At 40.6% G+C, this 9977-nt stretch overlaps 1 long non-coding RNA gene across 1 annotated transcript; it reads right to left on the bottom strand.

The window, feature by feature from the left end:
* Positions 1–901: 901 nt before the first annotated feature.
* Positions 902–3709, bottom strand: LOC103673283. The gene is made up of 3 exons (XR_571363.2): positions 2981–3709; positions 2443–2611; positions 902–955 (listed from the first exon to the last, which is right to left on the bottom strand). It is a non-coding gene; the product is annotated as an uncharacterized LOC103673283 (long non-coding RNA).
* Positions 3710–9977: the final 6268 nt, after the last annotated feature.

Genomic DNA, 9977 nt, shown 5'->3' with positions numbered 1-9977 from the left:
ACCCAAGCAAGAGGGGTAGCGCTCTGCAAATAAGAGCCACCTTAGGTCAGAGCTGATTCCCGTTCTGCCAGTGGCTCTGGTTGCCTCACTGGCCAACTGGTAAGTGTTTAGCTATCTTTAGTTGACTTTGGTTAAAAGGCAGACGGAAGAGGTTGTTAATAAAAGATACTAAAAAATACTTATTGCCATTTTTAATTCATTTTCCTCTATATTCTTAATTAGAGACTCCTGACTCAACATCCTTTCTTCCCCAGCTGAGTGTCACATATGTCAGATAGCTACTCCTGGACAGTATTTACTAAGATAAAACGGGAGCATCCAAGAGCTGGGACCAAACTGGAAGAAAATCATGATCCCCAACTCCTAGTTCAGTCCTAGCGGCTCTCAAACCTTTTTTCCTGCTCCCATACACAATGGATGATATTGAAAGTGTGACACACCTCCTTCCATGTCTCCTGGAGGAACCCGACTCATTTCTCTTCCGTTCAAGGAAGGCTATCAGAATCACTCACGTAAGCTCAAGGAACATCATTATAGGGATGCCATTAACTCTATGAAAAAGAACACCTTTTGCAAAGATATATGTGTTAACTACTGTCAGGAATAAGTCGCAAATAGCTATGGATGTGATATATATTATTTGTAGTTATTCTAGATGAAATTTATTGCTTCCTATCCCCACTTCTTTTGCAATTATTTCATCTTACCTAGATCACCACCACAGTACCGTAGCAGATTGGAGGGAAGTATAGTGGAAGCACGAAGTCTGTTAGAAATTGCTCCTGCCTGGGGCACCTGGGTGGCTCAGTCGTTAAGCGTCTGCCTTCGGCTCAGGGCGTGATCCCAAGGTCCTGGAATCCAGCTCCACATTGGGCTCCTGCGCTGGGAGCCTGCTTCTTCCTCTCCCACTCCCCCTGCTGGTGTCCCCTCTCTCGCTGGCTGCCTCTCTCTCTCTCTGCCAAAAAAATAAATACAATCTTTAATAAAAAAAGAAAAAAGAAAGAAAGAAATTGCTCCTGCCCAAGAATGCATACTCGTCAAGTCTGGATCTCTCCATCCTCAGCTGGGAGACAAGGAGAGCGAGGACTGGGATATGGAAAGCAGAGCTCGGACTCTCTCTCTCTCTCCCTCTCTCCCACCACAGCTTTATTGAGGTATGACTGACAAATGAAAACTGTATATATTTAAGGTGTACCGTTGGGTGTTTTGATATACATATCATTGCAAAATGATCACTACAATCAAGATAAATAACATATCCATCACCTCATAGAGTTAGTATTTCCTTTTTCCCTTTTGTGTGTGTATGGTGAGAACACTTAAGATCTATTTTCTTAGCAAGTTTCAAGTATACAATACAGTATTGTTAGCTGTAAACATTTTGCAGTATGTTAGATCTTTGGAACTCATTCATCCAGCAGAAGTGAAGCTTTATACCCCTTGACCAACCTCTTCCCGTTCCCCATCCTCCGCCCCAGCTTCTGGCACCCGTCATTCTACACACTGCTTCTCCGGGCTTCACTCTGTTAGTTGCCTTGTATAAGTGAGACCGTGCAGTATTTGTCTTTCGGTAGTTCCCACACACAGGACTCCTCTGGCTGTAGAACACTATCATCCAGGCCTTGGTGGCCTGACTTTGGTCCCATTTGTCCCAAAGGTCCAAAAGGATCAGAGGATGGGTTCTTCAGCCCAGGTGGCAGCCACCACTTGTGTGGTCTTATGGGTTCTACCCTTATATCCTCACACCCCGGAGAGCTGGACAAGTTGATGCTGTGTCCTGGGACTGCCTTGCGTGAAACAGGCTCTGAATACTTCAGCATTAAACGAGGGTGCTGATACATTTGAGTCTACCACGTCACCGCTGTTGCTAACATTCAATCATCACCACAAATATATGCACTTTAATTATTTCTATTTTCCAGATGAGAAAATGGAGGCTTCAAGTATCTAAATAACTCATCCAAATTCAAACACAGTCATGATTTGAATCCAAAGCTCTCTGACTCCCAGCAGGGCTTTTCACCCTGACTTCATTCGGATCAGGCTGAGCCTTTCCACGATCCTTCCCTTAAACCACAGCCCTGGAGGCGGCTCTGGGTTTCCTGCCCCAGGCCTCCAATAGCCCGTCGTCCGTGATGGGCAGAAACACAAAGATGGTTAGTCCGGACGCTGTTTTCGGAAAGGGCCTCGGTGGCTACACCAGCCTCCGAGCCCTCCGGACACGCGGAGCAGCGTTGCCAGCGGGGTTCCTAGGGAAGCAGATGTGCCCTGTAGACCAGCCCTCGGGGCGCTCGTCTGCAGGGACCCGGAGCAAGCCGGCTTGAGCTCAGAGGGCAGCCGGCGTGCCCCCCCTCGGCGCCGGGGCCCGGGGCAGGGCCGCTGGGCCNNNACTGGCCACAAGCCTCAGCCTTCGGAGTCGCGCAGCTCTAGGACGACGCCTACCATGGGGCCCAGCAGCGCTCTGTGGCCGAGACGCTTCTGGAAGGGGGCGGGCAGCTGAAGGTCTTCGCTGCTGGAGGTGGACCACACACACAAGGTACTCGCAGGTGCCTTCTGGAATTTTGCCTTGAAGAGGAGGGACAGAGAGAGGCTCCATCACGCTGGTTACGACCTGAAAAGAGGAAATTAAACTGCTGCACAGATCCAGCCAAATTGCACTACTTGTAACGCCCAGTCTGAAACTGCTTACAGGGAAGAGGACTTCTCCCTTGTTTCCTAATTAATCTTTCAAAATTTGTCTTGCAGAGCTCTGACTCACCACACATCCCAACCTTTATTGAAGTGTTCCCGAGCTTTCCATTAGAATATAGGGACTGTCTGCTTGGAGAATACAAGAAACTGCAGGACCCCCAGGCCTTCCATTAGCACTTCATCTTCCCTTCCCTGGACTTCTGCCGCCTTGGACCTCACAGATGGTTTGATGTGAAAAGAATGGAGGTTTTCTTCTACAGGGCCAGGCTCAATGTCTGGCACATAGTACCTGATCAGTAAAAGTCAGATGACTAAATGATGTGTTCCAGTTGGGAATTGAAACATCTCTTCTAATGCCGGCAACAACCCACAGCTCCTTCCGTGTTTGTGCTGCATGGTTTTCCACTGTCTGCCCAATGTGGATTCATTTTCCATGTTCAGACGTGGGACCGAAAGGATTAAAATTACTTCCCAGGTATCCCTCTACCTATGTATCGAAATACATAAGCTAGTAGTTAATTCAATCAAATCCCTAAGGTTTAAAAAAAAAAAAGTTAGGCTCACACAATAGTTATGGACCATTCAGAGAATTCAGTACTTCCCAACCAAGTCAAAAATATGGTTGACGGGGTGCCTGGGTGACTCAGTCCATTAAGCCTCTGCCTTCGGCTCAGGTCAAGATCTCAAGGTGTGGGATCCAGCTGGAATGAGGCTCTCTGCTCGGCGGGGAGCCTGCTACTCCCTCTCCCACTCCCCCTACGTATGGGCTGTCTCTCTGTCAAATAAATAAAATCTTAAAAAAGAAAAGAAAAGAAAATATGGTTGACACACACACACAGAGAAGTCAATCATATTTTTCCCTGGTTAAGGCAAACGAAGCAAAAAGGCTGCCTACCTTTCAAAGTAGATGTAATGATTTTTGCTGACATTCATTTGGACAAAAATTATATCCTTACAATATTTTTAAATGTCTTTTTGTAAAATCATTCTGTATTAAGACTCAGAACACTCTACTTGAATCCACAAAATCTCTACTACTATTCTCTCCCCTTCTTCTGCCTATATAGGTAACCGGACTGTTGGCCCGAGCTGACTGGGTCCCTTTTGCTTCCATCTATTTTTCTATATATAAAAATGACCCTGTTTTTTGGCCTTGATTCTCCTTGCTGTCAGTAGGCTGCTTGCTAGAAAGGTATGTATGTTCCTGTTCTTGGCTTCACCAGCAACTGGAGTAGAGAACTGATTTGACAAGGTTCTTTGGGTGGGGGAGACAGAAGCAGCAATATCAGGTGGCCAAGGAATGGGAAAATTTAGGTTACACATTAGACAAACTTGAACATGCACACTGTAAGTTTTTAATAAGCACTGTTAGTTATAAAAGCACTGAAGTTATTCCTCATAACTGGTTATGTATGAATAACTTTAAAATAAATAAGTGTCCAACTGCATTAGGTTTGTGAAAAGTTAGTTCATTCGGGATAAAATATATAAATCAGATATCTCAATTTCCATAAAACTTTCTTGTTCAAATTCTTAGGTCTAATTTATGATTCAGGGTTAATTGTATTTGGATTTATGTGTCTGAGGATTTGAATGTCTGACATGATAAAAAAAATCTTTATATTCACAATAGGTTTCTTTATACTTTATATTCACACACTTTTAAAAAGTGCAGGAAAATAATCCAGAAAGAAAAATACCTGGGATCTCACTGATTCTCCAGAGTTGTTGCCTTGTCAGCATCTCTGCAATCATAATAACTTGGTGATCACCTCTGCGTGTCACACAGAGCAGGTTGGCCTGGGAACCTCTCAGGAGCCATTCAATGGACTCTGTCATCTCAGTGCCTAGCATGATGCCTGGCTCAGCGCAGGTCCTTGGTAATTAATAGATAACGGAAGAGAGCTATTGCCTCCTGGCAGAACACAAGCTCTCATGACCTTATGCTGTAGAGGTAAAGAACGTCAGGAGAGGATGTATACTTCCCTTGAAGAATGTAGGAAGGGGAGAGAAAGGGAGGGAAGCAAATACATAAAGACTGATTGTCAAGCCAGTTAACACCTTTGATACCTCTGATGATTTTAAGTCTGAAAACTTTCTGTTGTGTACCATAAAGAGCGATCTGCATCCATTAATACATTTATGTAACAAACTAGTTTATGCCTCATATGTTCCAGGCACTGTTCTAGGCAGTGAAAACATACAGCCATGAACAAATTCCCTACTGTCCGGGAGTTACACTCCAGTGGAACCCACAGCACCAACCTGAAAGGCAAATATTGATAACCCCATTTTTATGAGTAGGGAGATGACAAAGTTCTTCTTTCACCCTATGCTTGCTATCCCTGACCTGCCCCGTGTTATCAAGTGGCACCGATTTGCCGAATTAGCGGTCCTACTGTGTTTGAAGGCAGCTTTTTAGGCAAACCCAGTCACTTCACATTGGATAGCCAGCAGTTGATAACTCTAATTCAAGCAAGTTTTTAGCACCAGGAAAAGGGTCTATTTAAAAAATATGTTCACACATACATACACATACACACAGATACATACACACACATACATATATATACAAAAATAATTTCCTAATGTTTGCATTAACATAGGCTTAGCACTATAAAGAGAATATTAGCAGGACCCTGATTTTGCACGATGTTTTTAACTATTTTTACATACTTTATTTAGACTTCCAACTTGGTTAATAATCAAGGTAGTTTTTCTATGAACTTCATTCTTTCCTTTAAGAAAAAGTATTTCCATGGGCTTATTTGAAATTTGACAAGTAAAAATTTACTGGAAATATGGCAAGAGAGTCACAGGCTAAAGCACATTTGGAAAATTTAAAATTAAATATGAGTATTCATTTCAACCTTCACAGAATGAGACAATGCATAAGGAAGATTTGTTTTAAAAAAGAAACCAATTTCAGTCCTCTTGAAGGATACGATACACCTAATTATTAGAAACCAATTAGATATTAAGAATCACTTGATCCTAAATCCTTCGATGGATTTTACAAATTGGACCTATTAAACAGTTTAAGAGAGCATCGAAAGCTTATGCTGAATCCAACAAATGAATTTAAATAATTTAGTAGAATTCATTAAAGTTTTAACTTTATCCACCAGAATTAAACATACTGGACTCTGTCGTCTTTGGGTTTCATCAAACACTGAGTGTGGTGGCAAGAAAACAAGATAGAGGAGACTCAGGAGGCCTGGGTTCGGGTCTCACCACTGCTGTGTGACCTCGGACACAGGTGTCATTTAAGCACTTCGAGTATCAGTTTCATCTTTCCATCTCAAAAGACCTTTTGAAAGATTGAGTAAAAGTTGGTGAAACTGCTTTGAAAACTGCAAGAAGGCAGCCTTGCCGATATCCGACTTACTACTGCTATTACTCTACCGCCCTCCCAGCACTGGAGAAAAGAACATTAATCATAGGTCTCTCCACCTCGAGCTGAGGGGGTCACACCCCGGCAGCTCCAAGTATCCTGTATGAGGCCAGAACACAGATCCTCTCCTCAGTAGGTTGTGCAAACACATCCAGGTGTTCTTCTGTGTCTCCAGTCAGATGCTCTTTAAACAAAAAGAAAATTGGACTCACTGGTTTGAGATGAGCGTCACAACTGTGTATGTAATTCACACTCTATATGCATTTAGTGTAAACTACAGTACAAAAAAGCAAAAGTCTCCCGATGATGCATTTCTGGCAACTCTAGCCATGTAGTTTATGACTTCCTTATAAATTCTGATAATGGCTGTGACAGATTCACCCTGAATTATTTCTCTACTGATCCCTTTGACCACAGTTTTGGGCTGTTTGATTATAAGGTGATCCTTATCTTTTCCCCACCTCATCTTCTTCTGAAAGAAAACAAACACCCTGAATTCACTTGCTGAACCATCTCCATTAAAATTTTCTGCCTACTTTACCACCCATTTTTTCCCCTGCTCACCCAAGTGTCTTTTCTGCCACGGTTTAAGTTTCAAAAGCCCAACCAAACCCTTCTTCTAAGAGTCATTCCTTTGTCACTGTTGGCAGTTTCACCAGATTTATCAATTCCATCTTTCCCCCAATAAACATCTGCATCTTACTATACCCAGAGGAAAACGCTAGGTAGTGGGGATGCAAGACACAGCCCCTGCTTTCAACCTTACTTTCCCACTCTTTTCCCCCTTAATCATTTGTCCGTACCTCCAAATTTACCTCCTTGGGGGTCTATTGTCCTCGTAACAGAAATCTTTCATGCTCTTTGCAAAAGTAGCCTCCTCTGTAGTCATTGTATTTACCCTCGACTTTTTACACATCTCAATACTGCTATTAAAAACAATTTCCTAGAAATTGGAAAATTAATACTGGTTATACGATAATAAGGATTACTGTGTGTAATGGTATTGTGGCTTCATTTAAAATGAGACCTTACTATTTAAGTACTGAAATATTTATAGGTAAGATATAATCTCTGGGATTTGTTTTGAAAAAAATGTGAGAAGAGATGGTAGGGAATGGATAGGGCCAGACTGGCCATGGGCGTTGGACCTAGTTATATTCTTCTACCTAGTTTAATATTCTCTACACTAAAAAGGCAAAAAGTTTTTTTTCTTCACTTGCTACAGTTTGGGCTACTCTCATAAGATCTAATATAATATTTAGATGACTTTCACTGTTTAAATGATACTACAAAACCCAATGCCAAAATACAAAATTACTATATACTAATTTGGTATGCATATTAACAATAGATATACCAATATTAAATACCAATAATAAATTATCATTTATTCTTTACTGTGCACTAAGCTACCAGGAATTGTTAAGTTAATTTACATAAATTATCTCATTTATTCTTCAGAATATGCTTTTCAGGTAGTAATCACTAAAGGCTCAGAGAAGTTAAGAAACTTGCCCCAGGAGGATGGAAGTAAACACTTTAAATGTTATCAGTTCCAAATATGAATAATTATTCCCACAATAACTCAAACACAATGTTCACATTCATATTGATGTACTTCATTTCCAAATTATCATAAGCTATCAAGTAGACTTGGCCAAAGACAAGGTTGAAATCAGTTTACATTTACCTAGTTAATACTTGATGGACTTCACAAATTTTATTTGCATTCACAATAGAATCAAGTATCCTGCCAGCTGACTGTGCAGAGTCACTGTTTACAGCCACAGGTGGAGGGAGGGAGACAGCAAAGTTTAAAGGCAGCAGGTTGAGCCCCCTTAAAACGATCAACAGCCGCATGCAATCATGGCAAATCTGGCCCTAAAGGTGACGGCGGTCGATCCCCTACACGTTAGGCCATGGACTCCTGAGAAGTTCACATACACACATAAAATTAAGCGATTATAGCTCATGTTGGCTTTAAAAAGGTTCACGCAAGTGTGCATTGAATGCAGCACAGTTCCTTAAAACCGTCATTACTTCCTTAATGGAAGTAAGGCATTCCTAAAAACATGTATTTTCACAGACGATTACCACTAGCTTTAACTAAAAAAACTGAAGAGACTTTCTTCTGGAAAATATCTAAATCCCAGGAAATAAAACTTAAGAATGCCTGTTTAAGGGGCAAAAAAGTTTTGTCCACTCGTGCAACCTGCTGGCTTTTAAAAAAGTGTTTCTTTGGCATGAAAGGAAAACATAGGAGACATACAAATCTTTGCAATTGTAAATTTAACAAATGAGCATACACGCTTCCTTGAACACAGATCTCACTAAATAAGAATATGTTTACTAAAAAAAAAAAAAAAAGAGAGAAAAAAGAAAAGAAAAAACAAAACAAAACAAAAAAAAACAACACCTCAGTCAAGGGGACCAGAAAAGGCTATAAAATGTTTAAAGAAGTTTCAAATCGATTCACTGTTTAACAAATCCAGTAACAAAGGTCTTTATACAATTTCTTTAAAAGCCAGGTCCTTCCCCTAGCATATGGTAAATTCTTTTATTTACAAAAACATACATACAGATTCTCAGGAAATTGAAGTATTAGAAAACTGAGATATATTTATACAGCAAAGAGGTAGTAATGAAAATCCACAACTAAAAATAAGCTTATTTCTTAGCATTATAAAAACCTTACATTATAACCCCTACATTGTTTACATTTTTTTAAGTAGTAGAAGATAGATTTTGGCACTTTGGTGGTCTTTGTTGTCCCTAGGTCTTTTCATATGATGATTAAACACTGATTGCTATCAAACAAACATATGCTTTGAGCTCTTTCCCCAGCAGTGGGAAGAAACTGTACCAAGCCTGGCACCCCCCTAGGCCAGGTGTTTTCCAACCCCACTCCTGCCCTTTTGATGAATTACAAACTCCACGACCAGCTAGAATCAAGAATGACACATGACATGGCCAGAGAACACAGCAAAATCTTGTTCTCTCAGAAAAAAAAAACAAAAAACACTTGCCTTTGCATCAGCATGAATGATCTTCCAGAATTAAACAAAGTATAAATGATATACTTCCATGTTCGTTTGTCCACTGGTAAAATGAGAAATGACCAATCTTTTAGAGGTGAAATGACTTCAAATTCATCTACAATGAGAGATTATTAGGTTTAACTATGTGAAATATTTTAACACTAAAAAGACGTGACAGTCTCATCAGAAACTAATTATTGGCACTTGAATCTGTGCATCTCTGCAACCCAGGATACTTGCAAATAAAAACTGAAAGGGCTGCTTTTCTCAGGGCTGTATCACAACGGAAGCAGGAGAGAGGTGGTGTTAAATACTGTACGGATGCAACAGACGGTCAACATAAACAGTGCGGTTGTGCCCTTGCTCAGAGATCATTTTTAATCCTGATGCTTCCATTTTGTATTTCAATAAATTAGTAGTCTTAAAAATCCTATTGAAAACATACTTTCCTTAGTTACTACTGCTTAAATGTTATCTAAAGCTATGCTGTCCAACGCAGTAGCCACTAATCACGTGTGACTACTTAAATTTCAATTAAAATTAAAAATTCAGTTCTTCAATCATACTAGCTACTCTTCAAGGGCTCACTAGCTACATGTGACTAGTGGCTACCATATTGGAGAGCACAAAGAACATTGTTATTGTAAAAAGTGCTACTGGACAGCACTGTTCTGAAGAAAGTGCAGTGTGCTATATGCTCATGAGATTTTTACTTTTTAAAAGTTGTTTAAAAATATCACTGTATCTCTGGGCTACAGATTAATAGTGATCTCTGTTCATAGGTGTCAAAGGACAGTATCAACTTTCTTATCATTATTTAGACAATTTATGAGGTATTAGGAGTTCCATATAAG

Source organism: Ursus maritimus, unplaced genomic scaffold, assembly GCF_017311325.1.
Source record: "Ursus maritimus isolate PB19 unplaced genomic scaffold, ASM1731132v1 scaffold_25, whole genome shotgun sequence".
NCBI classification, from domain to species: Eukaryota; Metazoa; Chordata; class Mammalia; order Carnivora; family Ursidae; genus Ursus; species Ursus maritimus.
This window is presented reverse-complemented; position numbering and strand designations above follow the sequence as displayed.